General features: G+C 38.7%; 1 protein-coding gene across 8 annotated transcripts in view; it reads right to left on the minus strand.

The window, feature by feature from the left end:
• Positions 1-19,797, minus strand: part of PPM1B (protein phosphatase, Mg2+/Mn2+ dependent 1B) — a 72,613-nt gene that overhangs the window by 27,209 nt on the left and 25,607 nt on the right. For all 8 annotated transcript variants that reach the window (XM_068939654.1, XM_068939655.1, XM_068939653.1 and 5 more), the window contains exon 2: positions 15,448-15,592. The gene's annotated coding sequence lies outside the window, so the exon portion shown is untranslated. The remainder of the gene's footprint in view (positions 1-15,447; positions 15,593-19,797) is intronic.

Consider the following 19,797-nt stretch of genomic DNA (forward strand, 5'->3'; position numbering starts at 1 on the left):
TTGAAATCTTTGTCATAATATAGTAAAGGCTAGAAAGGCAGAAAAAAAATCCAGGATCATAATAATTGTCCCTTGTAATAATGTTTTATTTTATTGAAAATATGAATCAACTGTCCCCCTTCCTTTTCCTGAAGTAGATACAATAAGAAACTGTTTGCTTTATCATGAAGGAGTTTTAAGATATTAAGAACTACTTTGAAATAAAAATGGCTAGGCAGAGAGCCTGCCTAGAAAAAACTGAGAAATTATTCATTAGGGAAGAGATACACTTCTCTAAGAATGAACTAGGTTTACTTGCATCCTGCCTCCGCAGGAAAGTAGGTTACCTGAACTCTTGAGGTGATTTTCAGCCTAATATTCAAGTATACTAATCAGAATCAACCATGAAATACATAGCTATAGAAGATGTTCCATAAAAATAAGATGTGCGTGATATAGCTCAAAACATAAAGAAGCTACTACTATATACATAGAAACTATTAAAAAGATTCACCAAGTGTAGATTCTGTCTGCTCAGAGCACGTCTTGCACAGGACTTCAGGCAAACCTGATAAATTAAGAGCCTCATCCACTTATTCCAGGAAATAGTTCTTTCCTCCTCTGATGAAGACTTACTGCCTTGCAGGAATTAAATGGCAAATTTCATTAGTCTAGCAAGAAAGCTTGCACAGGTCTATTTGTAGTCTATTTTAAACCATAATGCCTAAAACCAAGCACACCCAATGGACCATCTCACAAGGAGAAGGTTACAACCATGAACGCTCTCATAAATAAATACCAACATAAGAGACTGACTGGGAAATTCAACTCAAAGCCTTAGATGCCAAAATGCCAGCTGATATACTCCTGATTTGACATGCAAGTCAGTCATATAGAACCTCACTTTACATGAGGGCAGCCAAATATGCAAATATATGGAAAGGGCAACCCTTCACGACTCTGGACACTTACAGTGAGCAATTAAGTCATCAGCCTAAAATCAATAGTAATCACACTGCCTTTGGTGAGGTAGCTTCACAATCTAGCAGAATACTGGAGACACCCCTTCTGATGACAGACTGCTATAAGAAAACAAAGTCAACCAGTCTAAAATAATTACAGCAGATCTGTCTGGTTAAACTTATGCAGTCAAACTAAAAATCTCTCTTCTCATATACCAACTTCCAATAAGAACTTGATCATCAGGAAGATCATCCTAACATTTCATATGAAGCTCTCAGTAGCAAGCGTTCTTACAATAAATATTTTTGCAGTAACAACTTCATCGTAGGAGCATAAGTTATTTATATCAAGATCATACTACCACACATACTGCATATGCACCCAATTTTTTTGCTACTAAGAAGTCTTTAAAGAGACCACTGAAAAACTGTTGTGGTACTTAATAGTCTTTTTATATTAACACACAGGAAATTATTTACTACAAAAAAATGGTCTGATTGCTTCCCTTAGATTCCAACACTGCTGAAGAAAATCTGTACCTCCACCAACATGTAGGCAAAGGTCTTGCAACACTACAAATACACAGAAAATATTTAACACCAACCTCAAAAATCTCCATCTTTTTGATGCTTTAAAGACATTTATATATTGGTTGCCATTTGATTTCAGCATTTAGTTTTTAAACAACAGCAATCATTAGTTTTGAAGACGACAGCTTACAAACAGTCCTTCACAGAAGGAAGGCCTAAGACCTTGACTTCAGCAAGGCTTTTGACACTGTCTCCCATCACATCCTCACAGGCAAGCTCAGGAAGAGCGGCCTGGATGAGCGCACAGTGAGGTGAGCTGAGAACTGGCTGAATGGCAGAGCTCACAGGGTTGTGATCAGTGGCACAGAGTCTAGTCGGAGGCCTGTAGCTAGTGGTGTCCCCCAGGGGTCAACACTGGGTCCAATCCTGTTGAACTTATTCACCAGTGACCTGGATGAAGGGACAGAGTGCACCCCCAGCAAGTTTCATGACAATGCCAAACTGGGAACAGTGGCTGATACCCCAGAGGGCTGTGCTGCCGTTCAGAGCGACCTCGACAGACTGGAGAGCTGGGCAGAGAGGAACCTCCTGAAGGTCAACAAAGGCAAGTGCACGGTCCTGCCCCTGGGGAGGAATAACCCCATGCAGCAGTACAGGCTGGGGGCTGAGCTGCTGGAAAGTAGCTCTGCAGAAGAGGACCTGGGAGTCCTGGAGGACAACAGGTGGACCATGAGGCAGCAACATGGCCTTGTGGCCAAGAAGGCCAATGGGGTCCTGGGTTGCATTAGGCAGAGTGTTGGCAGCAGGTGGAGGGAGGTGATCCTGCCCCTCTACTCAGCCCTGGTGAGGCCTCACCTGGACTACTGTGTCCAGTTCTGGGCTCCCCAGTACAAGAGAGACACGGCACTACTGCAGTGCACCCAGGGAAGTGCTACTAAAGTAATGAAGGGACCGGAGCATCTCTCCTCTGAGGAAAGGCTGAGAGAGCTGGGCCTGTTCAGCCTGGAGAAGACTGAGGGGGGAATCTGATCGATGTGTATAAGTATCTGAAGGAAAGGCGTCAAGAGGATGGGGCCAGACTCTTCTCTGTGGTGCCCAGTGACAGGACAAGAACAAACTGAAACAAAACAAAGTTCCATCTGAGCATGAGGAAAAACTTCTTGACTGTGAGGGTGACAGAGCACTGGAACAGGTTGCCCAGAGAGGTTGGGCGATATCCCTGGAGATATTCAAAAGCTGTCTGCACATAATCCTGGGCAACGTGCTCTAGGTAACCTTTTTTGAGCAGGAGGGTTGGACCAGATAATCTCCAGAGGTCCCTTCCAAACCTCTACCAGTTTGGGATTCTGTGAGGATTAAATATGATTTGCTTCTTATATGAGGGAGTTAAACCAGTCATCATATTTTGTGTTCATATAGCAGGAATGAACTAACCATAGTCACAGCCTACAGACAAAGAAATTGAGGACTTCTCCAGTCCATCTTATACAGAAATTCAGAGTGGAAACTGCACTTCCCTGGGAAGCTTTTTCCATGAAGTCCTTATGCTCAGCTGTGCTTTCTTTACAGTACTTCCTTAAGGCAAGCTACAGGAGGGAAAGGATTTCTTTTAAAGCCTATCAGTTGTTTTGTTACTAGTTACTATATCCCTATGTAGCATGCATCTTCTATCTTAAAACAAAGTCAACTCATGCCTAGTTCAATTGCCTCCCCTATTCTACAGTATTAGTGGAAGCACAATACCTGCCATGTCATACCACTGAGGTATGAATAGCAAGCAGTACCGTATCAGGGATATAGATCAGTCGTTTAATCAAAGAAGCTACAATGAACCCTGAATTTTTGCAAAAGCAAAAATTTTTCCTGAACTTTTTGCAGCTCTACAATGAAATTAATCCAAGAACAGTTGTAGATTAACCTCAAGAGAACGTAGTGTGTCATGCCATGAATTATCAATATCACCTTTACTTCATACAATAAACTTCTTCTCCATTAAGATAACTGTATTAGTCACGCTCCAAAAAGGGATTTAAGATAAGTTTCAGTTTCCGTCTAAACACAAGTGATTTTTCTCTCTAGCATTTTCTATATAGGCTGTTTAGCAAAGTTCTTATCAGCATTTAGGCCCTCACTCAAATTTGTCCTCGCTAGTTCCCTTGCTTATTTATAATCAGAATGCTACAAAAAAAATCTTTAATTATGCAACACTTTACATTCTAAAAATGTTTCCTTTGAGATGCATCCTAAAACTACCCTGAACTGAATGTTACCAGATCAAGCATGGACCTAAAATTTGACACAAAATCAAAAGTTAATGTTTCCTGTAAAAATCTAACCCAATGTTTAGCCAAATGAGCCCTGAAACCTCCTGGGTATGGTTAATATTACTGATTGTGTTTGGATATTCATGCTAACATTTTATTTCTACAGAGTTTCATAAAAGCAATTACATCTTCCCTCACACAAGACCACATGGGGGAAAGACTCAGATCTGAAAAACAGTTTTGCTCAAGAAGAGCTGGAGCCTAGACTAGCTAAACTACCAAGAGTCCTAATGTTAGCTGTTTTAACTGGTAAGGACTAATGGTAAAGAACACATATGCTAACAAGCAACACAACCTTACTTCTCCTTCCTCACACCACTCTATCCAGGATTTTAGTTTGAAAGCCTCAGTTATGCTATGCTTGCTTCAGAGTAGAAAACTAGAGTTCCAATATGGTAGACCATTTCACTTATGCTGCACATAATCAACAACTGTCTCTGATAAATATAGTCTCAACAACAATCAGTTTTCAGAAACTGAGACAGTGTTCAAAACACTATACTGAAACAACCCGTCCCCCTACCTGTAGCACAGTACTGATGACACTAGTCTCTCTGAACTCAAATAGTTGGGATGAGTACAGATCTAATGGCCTTTGATTCAAGCATTATTAACATTATATTAAAGGATCAAATTGTTTCTGTAAGAGACTGTCAACATCTTGCAACTTCATGTCCTTTTTAAAAAAAAAAAAAAAACACACCTGGCTGTATGAAATTAGCTGAGAAATCCCACAACTCAAGCAGCTCTTATGCTTGCATATTACGCTATGTTCCTTATACAAGGCTTCAAATTATCTGTTCTAAAGAACCTCTTAAGAGATATGTGGAATAAAACAACACTAATCAGATTCCAGGTTTAGACAGTTTTGCTTTAACCATTAGATAGGAGCTGAGATTTTGCATGGGCAATATAAATTTTACTAGCACTGTGCAATTTCCCCCTATAGATCGACTATGAGACACTACCACGCTTGTTGTTCACTCACCTATTGAGAGCTCTATACTTACATAATAGTTAGTTATCTGTGTTGCAATATTCTATTACCAAGAAGTCTGATATGATAACAGAAATCCTGTACTTAGTAAATTTTTGTCTTAAGAAGCCATTAAAAATAAAGGAATTGTGTGACACTAAAATATTTTAAGCCTTGTGCGCTCTCCACAGTTTGCACTCCATGTACAAAGTATATACATCTTCAGCTGCAGGAGCTACAGTAAAAGCAAGTTATTATGAAAACACGCTTAAAGCTTTTTTTCAATTTATTTTTATTCTACATAAACATGAAAATAAGCCTCAAACAAGGTATTTTACAATGCAAAGCCAGAAGTACCCTTCTATCACACTGATAATTAACTGGCACTTAAATTTAATACAAAAAAGCAAGTTACAGAATGCCTCAAACCGGCAGCTAACGCGTTCTCAAAATACTTTCAGCACTTTTAGCAACTTCAGAAGTCACTAAGGCATTTCAAACACCTACTCTCCATCCTAAGCTTCCCCCCCTTCCCAACTACTTCAATTTTATATCATCAAAAGAATTTCACGTAAGAAAAAACAAACCTCAGCTTTATTTTTCATCTCTGTAATTACCTTCGACTAGCCTTTAATTATATTATCTGACATATCAAAGATGAAAATAAAATGACTACATATAGTGTTATGTATTGTAAACTTCACACTATTTTTAATTTGCAAGCAAAAATATTATATAGTGTTCCACTCAAGTGTTTGCATCACTGTTTTTCTCTCCTTATCTGAAAAGGACTTGTGATTTGCAAAATTGCTAGTAAGCGAATATAAAACACTCAACTTAAATTCATTATCCAGCAAGATGCCCAACCAAAATGCTCCCATACTTTTTCTGAAAAGGTTTAATTTTGCTTTCAAATTTCAGTGTCAAATGCTGTCATATAGACCACCAGAAGCAAGCATTCTCACCAATATAGTCACATTTCTTATCCAAGAGCTGAATAACTTTCACATCAGTTAATAATTCACCTAACATCAGTAAAGGAGATTCATGAAGAGATTTTAAATTATCTGATGGCCATTCATTCACAAATTGTACACAGTACGAGGCTATTTTAAAAGTACACAAAAGCAGTAAATGCATTACAGGACTGAAATCCTGTCCAACATGACAATTAGAAGAAATCCTCCAACATTTCGGACCTTGGGCGAGGTTCCTGTAATTGAGCTACCTATGTTCTTAAAAATCAAAAACATGCAAGGAGCCATATGACTGAGTAAGAAAAATAGATCAAAACTTAACTAACTGCAAAAGCCTGTGACCCCAATATTGAGTGTTAGGACAACCAACTCCATACACACACACACACATACATCCCGTTAAAAAAAGTTCAAGATAACCCACATCTTCGTTTTAGCTATTTCATAACTAGATCCTTTTCTTGTAGCTCAGAAAGGGGCAGAAACTGAAAAGAAACTTCATCTTATTCACGTTTCTGTTCTTAATATTGTGAATACCCTATTCAATATTAAAAATCCTCAATGAAGGATACAGAGATTGACTTGCAATTGGATAGAAAACATTAAGTTTGGACATCAACTTATGCTGCTGCTATAAAAGGCACCAAAACACTCTTGGAAGACGGTATCCTTCTGTGACAATATATATTATATGGACTGTATAAAGCAGTAACTAGTTTGAAGACCAAGTTAAAAAGCAGAGCTGTTTTGGTTGGCACAGAAGAAAGTTATAGATTTCACTTACTCATTAAAACTCAGGTCTCCAATCAATCAAAATTAGCACTCAAAGGGATAGTAAGGCAGAAACAAGCCTTAAAATGGATGAACCTATTTTGTTCAATATTTAATTTTGCAACCTTAACATCTAGCAGTTTAAAGATATTATGAAGTTGCAGAAAAATAAACAATACGCCAAATACGTGACAGCAGAACATTCCAACATGACAATACGCTCCAACACAATTTGAACTTAGATCCACAGCACCAACACACAACTACCTCTACTAGTCAGTTTACCTGCGTACAAAATGGTTTTAAGTAACTCAGACATTTTAGTAAAGACTGTGCTATTCCACCACACTTTTTTAAGCATAAGGGCTTTTGCAAAACAGCTCTACTACACTACTCTTTCTCCAAAATGAAAGGCCACAAAGAGAAAAATGATCCATTGCGCAAAGAGTGCATCTGGTTCTGTCACAGACTAGTTGTTGCTCTTAAAATATTTCAGGCTAGATCTGAACTGTAACCCACAAAAATTCTATAAAAGACCAAAAGTCTATCATTGGTCTAAATGGCATTTATGTCTCTAATTTTAAATACACTAGGCTAGGTGCAAATCAGTCTTTACACTGGTACCTTGATAACATTTAAGCCAGATCAGAGGTATTCACAAGGTACAGAATCACAGAATAATTCACATTGGAAGAGACCTCTAGAGCTCATCTAGTCTAACTCCCTTACTCAAAGTTCCATCAATATTAGATCCACCTTCAAGGGCAGCTCAGGTTTCAGGTCCTTGACCAGTCAAGTTTTGAATATCTCCAAGGACACTCGCAGCCTCTCAGCAACCTGCTCCAGTGTTTGACCACACTCATGGTGAAAAAAGCTTCCCTCAGTGCAGCTTGTGTTCTTTGCCTCTTATCCTTTTGTTATGCACCTCCGAGAGGAGCATAGCTCCGCAGTCTCTATACATTCCCATTAAATAGTTGAAGACAGGGACTGGATCCACCCCTTGCCCTTCACTTCCCAAGACTGAAGGAACTGGGCACTCTCAGCCTCATATATCACACTCCCGTCCCTAAGCATCTCAGTCGTCCTCTGCTCAACTTGCTCCAGCATGTCTATATCTTTTAAGTACTAGGGGGCTCAAAACTGCACACCATATACCAGACACAGGCGCCAAATACAGGCAAATAATCACTTCCTTCAACATGCTGGATACACTTTAAACTCAAAGGCCAACTGCATACTGGGTTGTATCAGCACAGAGATCCACTACTGCCTCATGTTGACTTTTCCACCAGGTCCCCTGGTCCTTTTCCTGCAAAGCTGCTTTCTAGACAGTAATAACCCACCCTGTATTGAGGCTTGAGCTTATTCTGTCCCAAGCACAAGACTTGGTTGAGCTCTGAGGTTTCACGTCAGCCCATTTCTTCTGGTCTGTCTACCCTAAAGCCTACTTTTTAAGCTTATTGATCACTCCCTTCCAATATGGTATCAAATGTTCTATGGGTGAATTCTGTTCCACTGTCCAGGGTCCTAATGAAGACTTCATTATGCTTCCTCCTCAACATTCAAACATCTCTCACCATTTCTTGAAAGATTTCAAGGCAATAAGCCCTGAATATCTCTGCAGAGCAAGGTTCAGTCTTGAGGGAAAAACGCAGCCAGTAGAAGAACAGGTAAAAGTGCCCACTTCCAGCTAGTAACTCGGTCATCATGGTTTTACTTATTATGTGTAAGCTTTGAAGGTCAGTACCCCCTCCACCAGTGAGAATTAATTTCCAGAACCCCAAATTTTTAAGAAATTATTTAATACAGCAGTTTGAGAAAACTATTTCAATTCCTTCTTGGGAAGATATTTACCCCACATAAGATTATTAGCTGAAACTTTGGAAATCTGGAAGATTGTCTACTGTAATTCCTAAAGCTTCCTTGAGAATGGAGAAATTTTAAAAGTTAACCTAAACTCTAAGCTGCGCTCCAGAGACTATTCTTTAAAATAGTATATATTACTCAGATCAAGAACGGAAATCAAGGATTCTCTTCTTCCAATAGATTTCCCATTTATGGGGAAATCAATCTTATATCACCTGATAAGCACCCATAATCATCAACAGTAACCTTTGGAACGCCTTTAGAGGAAGAAAATATTGGTCTTTTCTCCTTTGCCAAAGGAGGAAATTGAATCTGAATAGCAGCTCTAGCTACCACTCTACTGTATAGACTTCATCTTTGGTTTTAAAATCAACAGCTAAGCCATTTCCATGACAGTACAGGGCTGCGAGTCTCTAACAAAGACAGACATCCCTCTTCTTTGGCAAAAAATTAACTCAAACCTTACTTCTCTTAAGTCCTAGCATCATGCCTCTCTGATGTTTCCTCTCTGATGCAAATCTCGTGTGAGGAACTTCTCATATAAAGGGAAGAAAGGCAATAGTTCAGGCCTAGAAAACCAGAGTCATTCACCCTCTTGAGATGTGGAAGCATAAAGACAAAAGCCATGCTAAATATTGGTCCAAGCAAGTATAAACTGATATGCTATACACATGTAACAATTTATTAAGTTCTCATGTTCTGATACTTGAGCAAAATTCAGGATCAGTAGCAGAGATCATTTTCCCAGTAGCTACAGCCAGCTCAAGATTTTTTGCATTGTATCAGACATGTTAAATGGTCTTGAAATCAGGTGTGTGAGTAAGTTCAATTTTCTTTTCAAAAGTAACAAAGCAAAGAGCTTTTCTCCAAGTACTGCTTATAAAATGGTAAACAGAATTCTCACTCAGTTACAGAATATCCCCAATGAGCTTACTTTCCACTATATCAAAGGGGGAAATAGGCAGTTATTTTAAATGAAAAGCTTGTACCTCTCCTTATAGATTCAGATTTAAGAGGCAGAAATAATACCTACTTGCTGGTTGTCCTAAAGAGGGGGGAAAAATTAAATTATAATGTCTCAGAGCCATATGAAAGTTGCTGTAGATACCATTAAATAACTTTCACATCACTCGTCAGTTAAAAGAACAATATTATAGCTGCACTAATACCTTGATGGCCAAGAATCCCAACAAAGGCAATAATCTATTTTCATATAATCAGAATGGTCCAACATCAATCTTTTGTGCTTAGGTCATAAAGCATACCGCTAAACGTCTCTTCCTCAGAAGGATTCACTCAACAGGCCAGTCATTTTTAATAAGTCAGTGCTGTGGAAAAGAAATAGTGCCAGAGTTTCCTGTTACAAAACACATGTCCTCCTGCTATAAAAAAGAATGACGTTTCAACAGAGAAAATGCTGTGCTGAATACTAAATATTTACGTGACAAACAAATGATCAAAGTATCTGTACCAAACAATTTCAAAATGAAAGTGAAGAAAATGACTTTTCCGGCTTAAGTTTAGACATAGCCTTGGATTTAAAGTAAAAAGCTCCTCTTTGTGTGTTTCTCTCTGTATATACAGCATTTATGCATGTATACACACATTACACATACTACATATGTGTATATATACACACACACTATATATAGTTTCAACATTCATAAGAAAGATTCATTGCATCCCTCAATAAACACAGAAAATATAGAATGAGTGTACTGTAAGTATATACAAGATGACATTCATCAAGCAAATACAGGTTCATTTGATAACTGAAACCAGATTAAGTCAGCTTTAAAGACCTTTGTTTACAGAAAACTTTGGATCTTTTTTGAATCACAGAACGGCTGAGGTTGGAAGGGACCTCTGGAGATCATCTAGTCCAACTCCTCCGCTCAAGTAGGGTCACCTAGAGCATGTTGCACAGGATGGTGTCCAGATGGCTTTTGAATATCTCCAAGGACAGAGATGCCACAACCTCTTCAGGCAATCTGTTCCAGCACTCTGTCATCCTCACAGTAAAAAAATGCTTTTCCCTTATATTCAGATAGTACTTCCTGTGTTTCAATTTGTGTCCATGGCTTCTTGTCCTGTCACTAGGCACCACTGAAAAGAGTCCGACTGCATCATCGTCTTCACTCTGTCCCATTAGGTATTTACATACATTGATAAGAACCCCCTGAGCCTTCTCTCCTCCAGGTTGAAGACTTCCAGCTCTCTCAGCCTCTCCTAGTACCAGAGATGCTCCAGTCCCTTCATCATCTTTGTAGCCCTTTGCTGGACTTGCTCCAGTAAATCCACGTCTCTTGTACTGGGGAGCCCTGAGCTGGACCCAGCACTCCAGATGTGGCCTCCCCAGGGCTGAGCAGAGGGGAAGGATCACCTCCCTCGACCTGCTGGTAACGCTCTGCCTAATGCAACCCAGGATACCATTGGCCTTCTTTGCTGCAAGGGCACACTACCGGCTCATGGTCAGCTTCCTGTCCACCAGACCCTCCAAGGTCTTCTGTGCAAAGCTACTTTCCAGTAGGTGAACCCCCAGCCTGTAACGGTGCATGGAAAATTGCATGGACTTTCTTGATCTTAAAAATGCTAGCACTACATAAATTTGCATTAAGCAAATAGTCACTAACTTTTGAGCAAAGGCTCTGTTTGGGTAAGTTTGGTCGTAACAGCTACACCAACTTTAGCTAGCACAACGCAACCACAAACTAGTGACAAAGTCAAACAGCAATTATGGGACTCAATGAGATCTGAATATTTTCTTTTTATTTAAAAATAAGCTACAAGAAAGGATAGTGATAGATCAGCATTTACGTTTATTCACTATGCTTTATGGGGAGATTGGGGGGAGCGTTTTTTGTTTGCTTTTTAAAATAAACTGTGGCCACAAAGCAGCCTTGTAGTCACCATTAGGAAGGATCTCAATGATACAGCTCACCAATACAGTTGTATCACTTTTCTGATACAAAGAAACCAGTAAGCATCAAGGTGAGCTTTTAGAATAGAGCCTAAAAATCAAGAACTTTCCTTGAGTATCACATGAAGGAAGAGTAACAGGCTTTTAAACCAGGCACTCCAAAACTTTGCAGGTTATCCCCATAACCAGGTAGGATACATGACTAGGACCTACAGCTGTAATTGAGATGAATTTGCGTATCTCTATTGCTACAAAGAATAGTGTAATAGTATTAAAAACAAAAAACACCTAGCTTTAAATCAGCAAGTTAAGCAGGAGAGAAGATGTGAGAATATACTGCAGCCACTTTCATTGCTGTAGAGGTACAAAACAATCACAGGCTTAACTAAGGCTGTGGATTCTCACCCTTTTTCAATATTGGTAGCAGTACCAGAAAACATAACCGCTTTTGCTTTGCCTTAACTATTCATTACTACATTGTACCAACAACTTTTTTTCTTCTCACAACTGCTGGCTGAGACAGCAGTTTTGCTATTACTCTTTCCACCAAAGAGGAGCAAGCCTAGCTTTAACATTTTCAACCTTTATTACTTTGACTGCAGCGGGTTTAGAAGCAAGCAGCTAAGCCAGCAGATCCAAGAGGGCAGTAACCTCCAACAGGGAAATTACGGAAGAGAATGAAAAGAAACATCAAGAGCTAGGTTTAGCATGCACATTTGTGGTTTAACTGGTAAGCTTTGCATAGGTTGGTCCATTGAAAGTTGTTAGTCTAAAGTTACTGTGGATGAGATTGTACATCTGTGTCATCAGAAACATTTCATGGAAGCTAATTATTACCTCCAATGCTAAAACGCAGTGCATTTCAGGAACTAAGTAACACCGCACCAAAAATTAAGTGTGTGTAAGTAACTTAAAAACCATCAAATATGCACTCATAATACATAAAGTGAATGTATTTGTCAAGCAAAAGGACAAGTTTGCCTGTTCAGAGGTTCACTTCATATTCTGCCTTCTTGTAACCTTATTACTGAAAAATGGATTAAACTATGTAACTTAAGACCTTCAAGCTCAGCTTATATGACAACTGTTTGTCTCTCATGGATGAGTTGCATATTTTGATGGTGTGGCTTCTTATTCTTCTGGAATGCAGCTTGGTCAGTGCAAAGTTAGAGATCAGCTCAGATCTCCAGGATGAACTCCACAAAAAACTTCAAAGCGGACTCTGAACCTAGCTTTGCAACCACAGCAAATTGTAAGTATAAAGACATCAGCACTCAGGTTGATGCATTTTGCAGCCACCAAACCTTTATCAGTACATGTGGTTTCACCCTTAGATAAGTTACAGAAGTCAAATTCACATAGTTTTGTGGCCATGTACAAGCTTTAAAAAAAAAAAAAAAAAAGAGGTAATGATCTTCCTTACACGTAATTCTGTGTTTGCCATTGTGACTTCAGCAGCTCTTAGATCATATGGGCACAACAGCTAGGCACTTGCTGAAGAAGATGAAAGCAGATGTCACTCACAGTGGGAAATACTCTAAAAGAATCAATTTCTTCACTGATTTTCACTCATCTTAATTTTCCAGGTAACAACTTAAGTTTTTCTTTATTAGATTTTTTTCCAAACACTATGAAGCCCGGGAAACATGATCAACTTGGTAATCGGTGAGAAGTTTATCTGAGTTACAGATTAACCATACAAAAAAGATGCATAAATACCCAAGCTGGTGCACCAAGTACAACAGCAGAGCAAACAGGCTATTGCTTCTAGCACCTCCACAGCTTCAGAAGTACAATAACTGCCTGGGAACAGAGGGAAAGCTAAAGTCTGTAAGAACCAAGCCTTGCTGTGGGTGAGCCAATATTTATGCCCTTGCACCACTTTCCTGAAGGAGGAGTTCGGTGCAGAGGCACCTGACTGATTGGGTCTACTTAGTTAAACCAGATATTAACACTTTACGCTTATCAACCGTGCAGTCAGTTGTTGTCCTTAACATGGACTCTGCAACCAGGTGTGCCTTTACTTTACTATCCATAGGATTACACTGTACTCTTATTTCTCCCTACTGCCCATACTACGGCAAGTCTGCTATGAAGATTTACATGAATACAGTATTAAGTGAAATTGCTTTTCTTTGCTAGTATCAGCTCATATTTCCCATAGCCAATAGGCAAGTTGTCATTTCTTTATCTTGCTATTCAAAACAGAGGTACATGTGTGGCACTTGGATATCAGAAAGCATTGACCCAATAAATAAAAAAAAAAAGATCCCTCCCTAAAATTTTTAGTTATTTCTATGCAGAATAATTTTTCCTGCTCTAAATTTAAAAAAGTATCAGCCATCAATTTAACTGCCAACAGCCAAGTTGGACCAGTATTTAAGGAAACAGCACTTAAGCTTTTGAAGAAAGAGAACCAATGTTTAGCCAATACATAGTTTGTATTAAAGCTGAAGAATTTATTTTATTGCTCATTAGCATGAGGCTGTATGTAACTAAATACTATGTTTTCTCTATTCTAAATTGGATATTTAGGATTTTTTTTTTATCCTTTTCAACTTTGTTTAATAAAGATTCCAGATATATTTTTGTGGGAGTAAGGAATGGCTGGCTCAATATTATGAATAAATTGTTCCTAAACAGGTAGGAAAGATCAGAATAAGTGATCTGCATAGGGCTGCAGAATCACAGTAAAATATTACCATTGATTTGCTTAACTGAGGGCTAAATTGTTGATTCACACACACAAATCTGAGGAAATCTGGCACAAGCATTAGGGTAGATGAGTGCTAGAGGTGCCTTCCAACATAAATTAGTCTATGCCTTGCACATCATGAGAAGACTTTTGTCTTTTTTTGCCCATCACAGAACACACACACTTCACTTACATGTTACTTCAGTGTACCTGAAGCACAAAAATTTGATCTAGACAACAAAAAACAAACAACCCTAACACATCTGTACCTTTCTTATACAGCAGCAACAACAGAATTCAGGCCACCTCCCTAGCACAAACCTGTTACTGACCTATACATCATCCCAGCTAAAAATAAGACATTACACCACTTGATATCAGTGATTCAGACACTGGTCCTGCTACTAGCAACATTTACAGCCAAAAGCCCCCCCCAAAAAAAAAACCAAACAAAACAAACAAAAATATCTTACTGTTAAAGATACCAAAACGTGAAATTAAGGCCAAAACACTGATCACAATTCTGCAGATTCAGCACACGCAATAAAGTAATTTTATGAATAATCTTCAAACACATACTCCCCACTTAAAAATAGGGAGCAAACTATTCAGAAACATACAAAACAAAGCATGCAGCCTTTCATAGGTATTTTGGGGGGGTTGTCTTTTTATTTAGTTTTGTAACATCAAATTTGTCAGTTTTTAACAGTCAGAGGAAAAGAATGCAGATTTTCAGCTCCCCACATGTGGTTGGGAAGAACAGTCACCCAGCAGTGGGTCATGAGTTATCTCCTTCTGTTCATTTCATTTAGTCAGATAAAGTTATGACAGAAAATAGGCAGGTGAAACATTCACACTGACCTGGAAGGAAACACAGACCTTTTCCCTCAGAAAGGTCATTCAAAATTTAAAGCTACGGTAGACTTGTTAACAAGTATTAAGGAATTTTCTATTACTTTAAAAAGACAACTTTAGCAGTACTGCTGCTATTAGCTCATTTGAGGAAGTACAAACCTTGAGGGGAAGGGAACACCACACATAGACAGCAAGCTGATCTCAACACATGGTGCCAAAAAGCTTCAAGAACTTCACTGACACTACACAGTCTCTTGTTTGAGAAAAGACCTTCCTCAAAATCTGGGTCAGCACACATTTGGGTTTTGAAAAATTATGATTTTTTTCCCTTTTTTTTAAAAAAACAACCAACACCGTTTTCCACAGGAGCAGAGAGGAGCTATACTTCAAGTTACATTTCCTCCCTACAGAAAATAAGATTATGCAAGATTCAAATGCATTTAAAGAAGAAAAAAAACACATGCTTTATCCAATCTGTTTTTAAATTTATGTTAAGTTCTTAGTCAAATGCAAATATTTAATTAAAACATAGTCAAAGTACAAGTGATCATACCATCACACAAGCTTCCAAGAGGAAGCATTTGTTCTTACCTGTAGCCGCAACCCCGTCAAGGTTCTAGTTCAGTGCTGAAAGAATTAGTTTACATTCCTGCTGCCAAGAAGCACATAACAGAATGACTTGCAAAACCTTGAGATAACAGTACAGGACACAACATCTGCTTTATTTTGGTATTTCCTAGAAAGAAACAAAGAGTGTTGTTAGCTACTCTGGAGGGTACACAACAGATTTGTGCATCAGTTTTTTCAGGAATACAACTTTTTCCTAAACAGAAGTGCTTGAACTAACATTAAAGCTGCATGTCAAAAACCCTCCAGCACATGCTCTAACCAGCATATTAAAGATTCATGCTAGGAAAAAAATGAAATAAAAATTCCCATTTCCTTCAGAAGCACAGACTAGCATCTTAAAAAACATCTAGTCTATACCTGGCATTCAGGTCCCTAAGCTCATTGACAGAAGGAATAGCCTTTGCATGCCCGCTGACATAACAGTGCCGTTCCCCCAAACTTATTAACCTGCTTATACGACAGAGTACATTCAGTGTATTTGACAAGAGTGAAATTCACCAAGTGCAGTCTATGATTTGTAAGCTGTTTGAAATAGTCTTGTACATACGTACATAACCCTTAAGCTTCAGTTATAAAAGCATCTCGGCTCCTGAGAAATAAGCATCACTATATATCTTTAAAGCTATTTCTAAAAAATAATGATAAATTCAGCTTAAAAATATAAGAGTAGCCAATAACTAGCAATACAAACATGTATATCTACAAACAGATCTAGGCATCTAAATCCCAGTGTTCTGAACAGGACGCAAATGCCCAAATTCATTCATGGATCAGAGGCTACATATTTAATCTTACAAACCACTGCATCTCACAAAAGTTACCATGACCGTATACTGGTAGAAGGAGCTATCACAGGAAGAATTCTGGATAACAGCCAGCTTTGTCTGGGGCATAAGGAAAATACAAGCCTTATTGTAAGACTGACTAAATAGTTGTACTGGACTGTCAAAAGCCCTCTCAAAACAATTTAAGAAGTTAATCAGTAAAAAAAAGTTGTTTCCATATCCAAAAAACTGCAGGAAAAAAAAAAGGAAACAGAGAACAAAAAGTGCCACTTTGCAGAGCTCAGAAAATAGTGCAACTCCCTTTTCTTGAGCACATCAGCAAATAGAATCAGAGACCCGATTTCAATTCCCTTCTTGAGCAGGGCCTCCCACCTTCAGAAGATTCCCTTAACCACCAGGCTATAGGGTGCTGGTAGGATGAAGCGCTCAAGAGCCTTGATTCTTCTGATGCTGCTCCAGTAGCGTTTAGAAGCTGCTGACTCACAAAAGCAGCCTGGAGGACAACCATTACACTTGCCAGCAAAAATACTCTTGACCCCTCCCAAATTCTAATGCTCTACAAAAGAGGTGAGAACATTCATTAGATAACAGTGACTTTTAGCCTGGCGGCAGGTCACTCTTGTTAGGGTAGAGGCAAATACAGACATTTTAGACCAAGAGCATCTTACCTCAAAATATGCTCCTATTCCGCTAAGTTCTGTCTACACCAATTCTCAGAAGTGAGGAACATGGGTATTAAGTGTTTCAGGACAGAAACATCTTAAGAGATGCATTCCGCCACCAAATACTGCACAAAAAGGGGGCATTACACCTACTTACATCTGCATGGTAGCAACTCTTGCCTCTCCGGAAGAAGCTGTACAGCTTTTTTCCATAACAAAGACTGAACCGATTCATGAACCAGCTTTGCGATCATCTGTTCTACCCAGCCCCCAGTAACTTGGGTGTAGGAAATGCTCACACATAGAAATGAAGTGGTTTCATCTAGACTGCTGATCATAAAATTAGATCACAAGTATAAAATTGAATGCTTCCTGTTTAAGGCTTAACAGAATTACAAAAAGGCATTAAGCATTTTATTTTGGCTCCTGAAACGTTCAGGGTATCTAAACATGTAGTAGTTCAGTAGGACTGAGCTATTTCAGTCAACTTTTATTGATTTTGCTACTAAGATACCAGTACCCTACAATTGGATACTTTTTAATTGAGCATTAACTGAAACACACCTTGGCTAACAAAGAATTTGAATTTTACCATGTTTACATCACTTACTTTTAAAGGGAAAGACTACATGGATAAAGCCATCTTAAGTAAACCACTGCTAAAGAATGAACATCAATATTCAACAGTGAGCACATTAAAAAAAATAGACAAGAGTCTTGAGAAATTTGAGGACCCCTCTTATTTTATACTACAGAAAGGCAGACATCAGCTGCTGGTCTTTCTGAAGATTAAATACATATTAAATATCCTTGACAACAAGGCACTAATGGTCCTCAAGCTGATTCATAATGTTCAAAACAAACAAAAACACTACTACATCCAGTCCTCCTAGACTTTCCAGACTCTGGTCAGGGAAGCACCAGTAATACACTGTTTTTACTCTCCCCCACTACCAGCTGTAGCTCTGACCTATCAAGGACAATCAAACTGTTGCTCCTTAAGGAAACCCCACTGCCTGAACAACAACAGAAACAAGTTTAAAATCTTATGTTTCTGTATTTGACCTTATGACATTACATTGCTACCACTACTGAAATCATCCCTCCAAGTTGCACGTAAATTGGCTCATGCAGAAGTTGATTAAAGATTTTGCAGAAGTAAACAGTACTAAGGGGAGAAGAAAGAGAACTATACTATAAATTTACCACAGCATAGCTAGTATACTGCAACTTCCCAACTGCATGGCCTCAATACCTAAGTGCAAGATAACATCCGTCTTCTCATAGAGGGATTAAACTACTCAATTTTACAGTAGGATAAGAACACATGCCAAGGGAGCATACTAGTTGTGCCACAAGTTCCTGCGGTAGTTCTTCATTAACCTACATGACAAAACCTATAATCCATATGAGTTAGCCTGACTTAAAACCAGGAGTTACTTTCAGGGTAATGACTTGAGACAATGTATAACTTTCACCCTAGAGAGAGCGAGCTGTCCATCCAGCCTTTCTAACAAAGTGATAATAAATTATCTATGCATTTCCTAAGTGATTCTTAGTTCCATGCAAAAACACTGTAAATAAACCAAAACTGAGCAGAGCCTTGATTCTTTGGGGGTGGGGGGTCCTCTCCAATGCTGAGGCTACACTGAAATCTTAATGATCACAACAGCTAAGGAAGAAGGAGAAATAACAGCAGTTTGAAACAAAAAAACCCTACGAAGCAATTTAAGTACCTCATCCTTTTTGAAGCAGTTTGGTATCTTTCTACTACATGTAACAAGACAAATCTATGGAACCTTATCAGGATAAATGCTTTGGACTAAATTTATACGGAGCCTGGGCAAAATTTAGTCCAGCACTTCCAGATTTGTAGTTTAAACTTTTACCGCAATTTAGTCATCTGAATTACTCAAGGCTGAATTTCCAACAGGAACACTCTATTAGTATAGTATTTTGTTCTGTTCTAAAGCTTGATAACAGTACGGCCTTCACATTCTAAGTTAGGTCCGCACTTCTACATTTTATGTCACAGACAGTGAATCTAACTTGCAGCACTGAAAAGCTTGCTTTTGCAAGCTTCTGATGTGTCTAGAAAGCAGCTGCAAAAGCTATTCTGAACTTTTTTCCTACAGACCTATCTTGGACATATACTTGTAAAGCACCTCTCTAATTCTAAATGCTCTGTAACCGCCTTTTGGGTAAGTTTTAAACCAGTAAATACAAGTTACAGCCACCTAGATTCTTGGTAGCAGTAGTAGCTGAAGCAATATTCACCCTCAGCAACTTGCTCCTGTTTCCATGTTAATCTCTGTTGCTGAGCCACACAGATAGTTATGCTGGTGCACAACTGAATGCCTAAAGCAGAGGCTGCTTATCTAGTCGATGAGTAACTCGAACTGTGTTGATTTATACAAGCAAAAGGTGAAAAAACACCAAGAGCCAGCCCTTAGTAGAACTGTGAATACACACATACATTTATACCTACACTTGCCTACTGGAAGATCACTGGCAAGCGCTTCTCTGTTCTTCTGTAAGCAGATCGGTTCACTTTGTTTCAGCTATGATTAGCATAACTCAAGCACAGAAATATGGAAACATTTCTCAACCAGTTAAGCAAGACTTCTTTTCAAAAACCCCATTTCAGAAGCACGGAAGAGCAAGGCCACCTAACACGTTTCAGTAAAATATCCAAGTATAAAACTTTCCTGTCTTCAGGTATCTGATCTTTATCTAAGTTAAGGGGAAGAAAAGATCTTGAAGAGTTAAAAAAATGTGTTACATGCACATCCTAGCAGTCTTTTACTACGGAAATTTCAATTAAAACTACAAAGAAGGACTGTAAGTAGAGCAGTTTTACTTTG

This window comes from Struthio camelus, chromosome 3, assembly GCF_040807025.1.
Source record: "Struthio camelus isolate bStrCam1 chromosome 3, bStrCam1.hap1, whole genome shotgun sequence".
NCBI classification, from domain to species: Eukaryota; Metazoa; Chordata; class Aves; order Struthioniformes; family Struthionidae; genus Struthio; species Struthio camelus.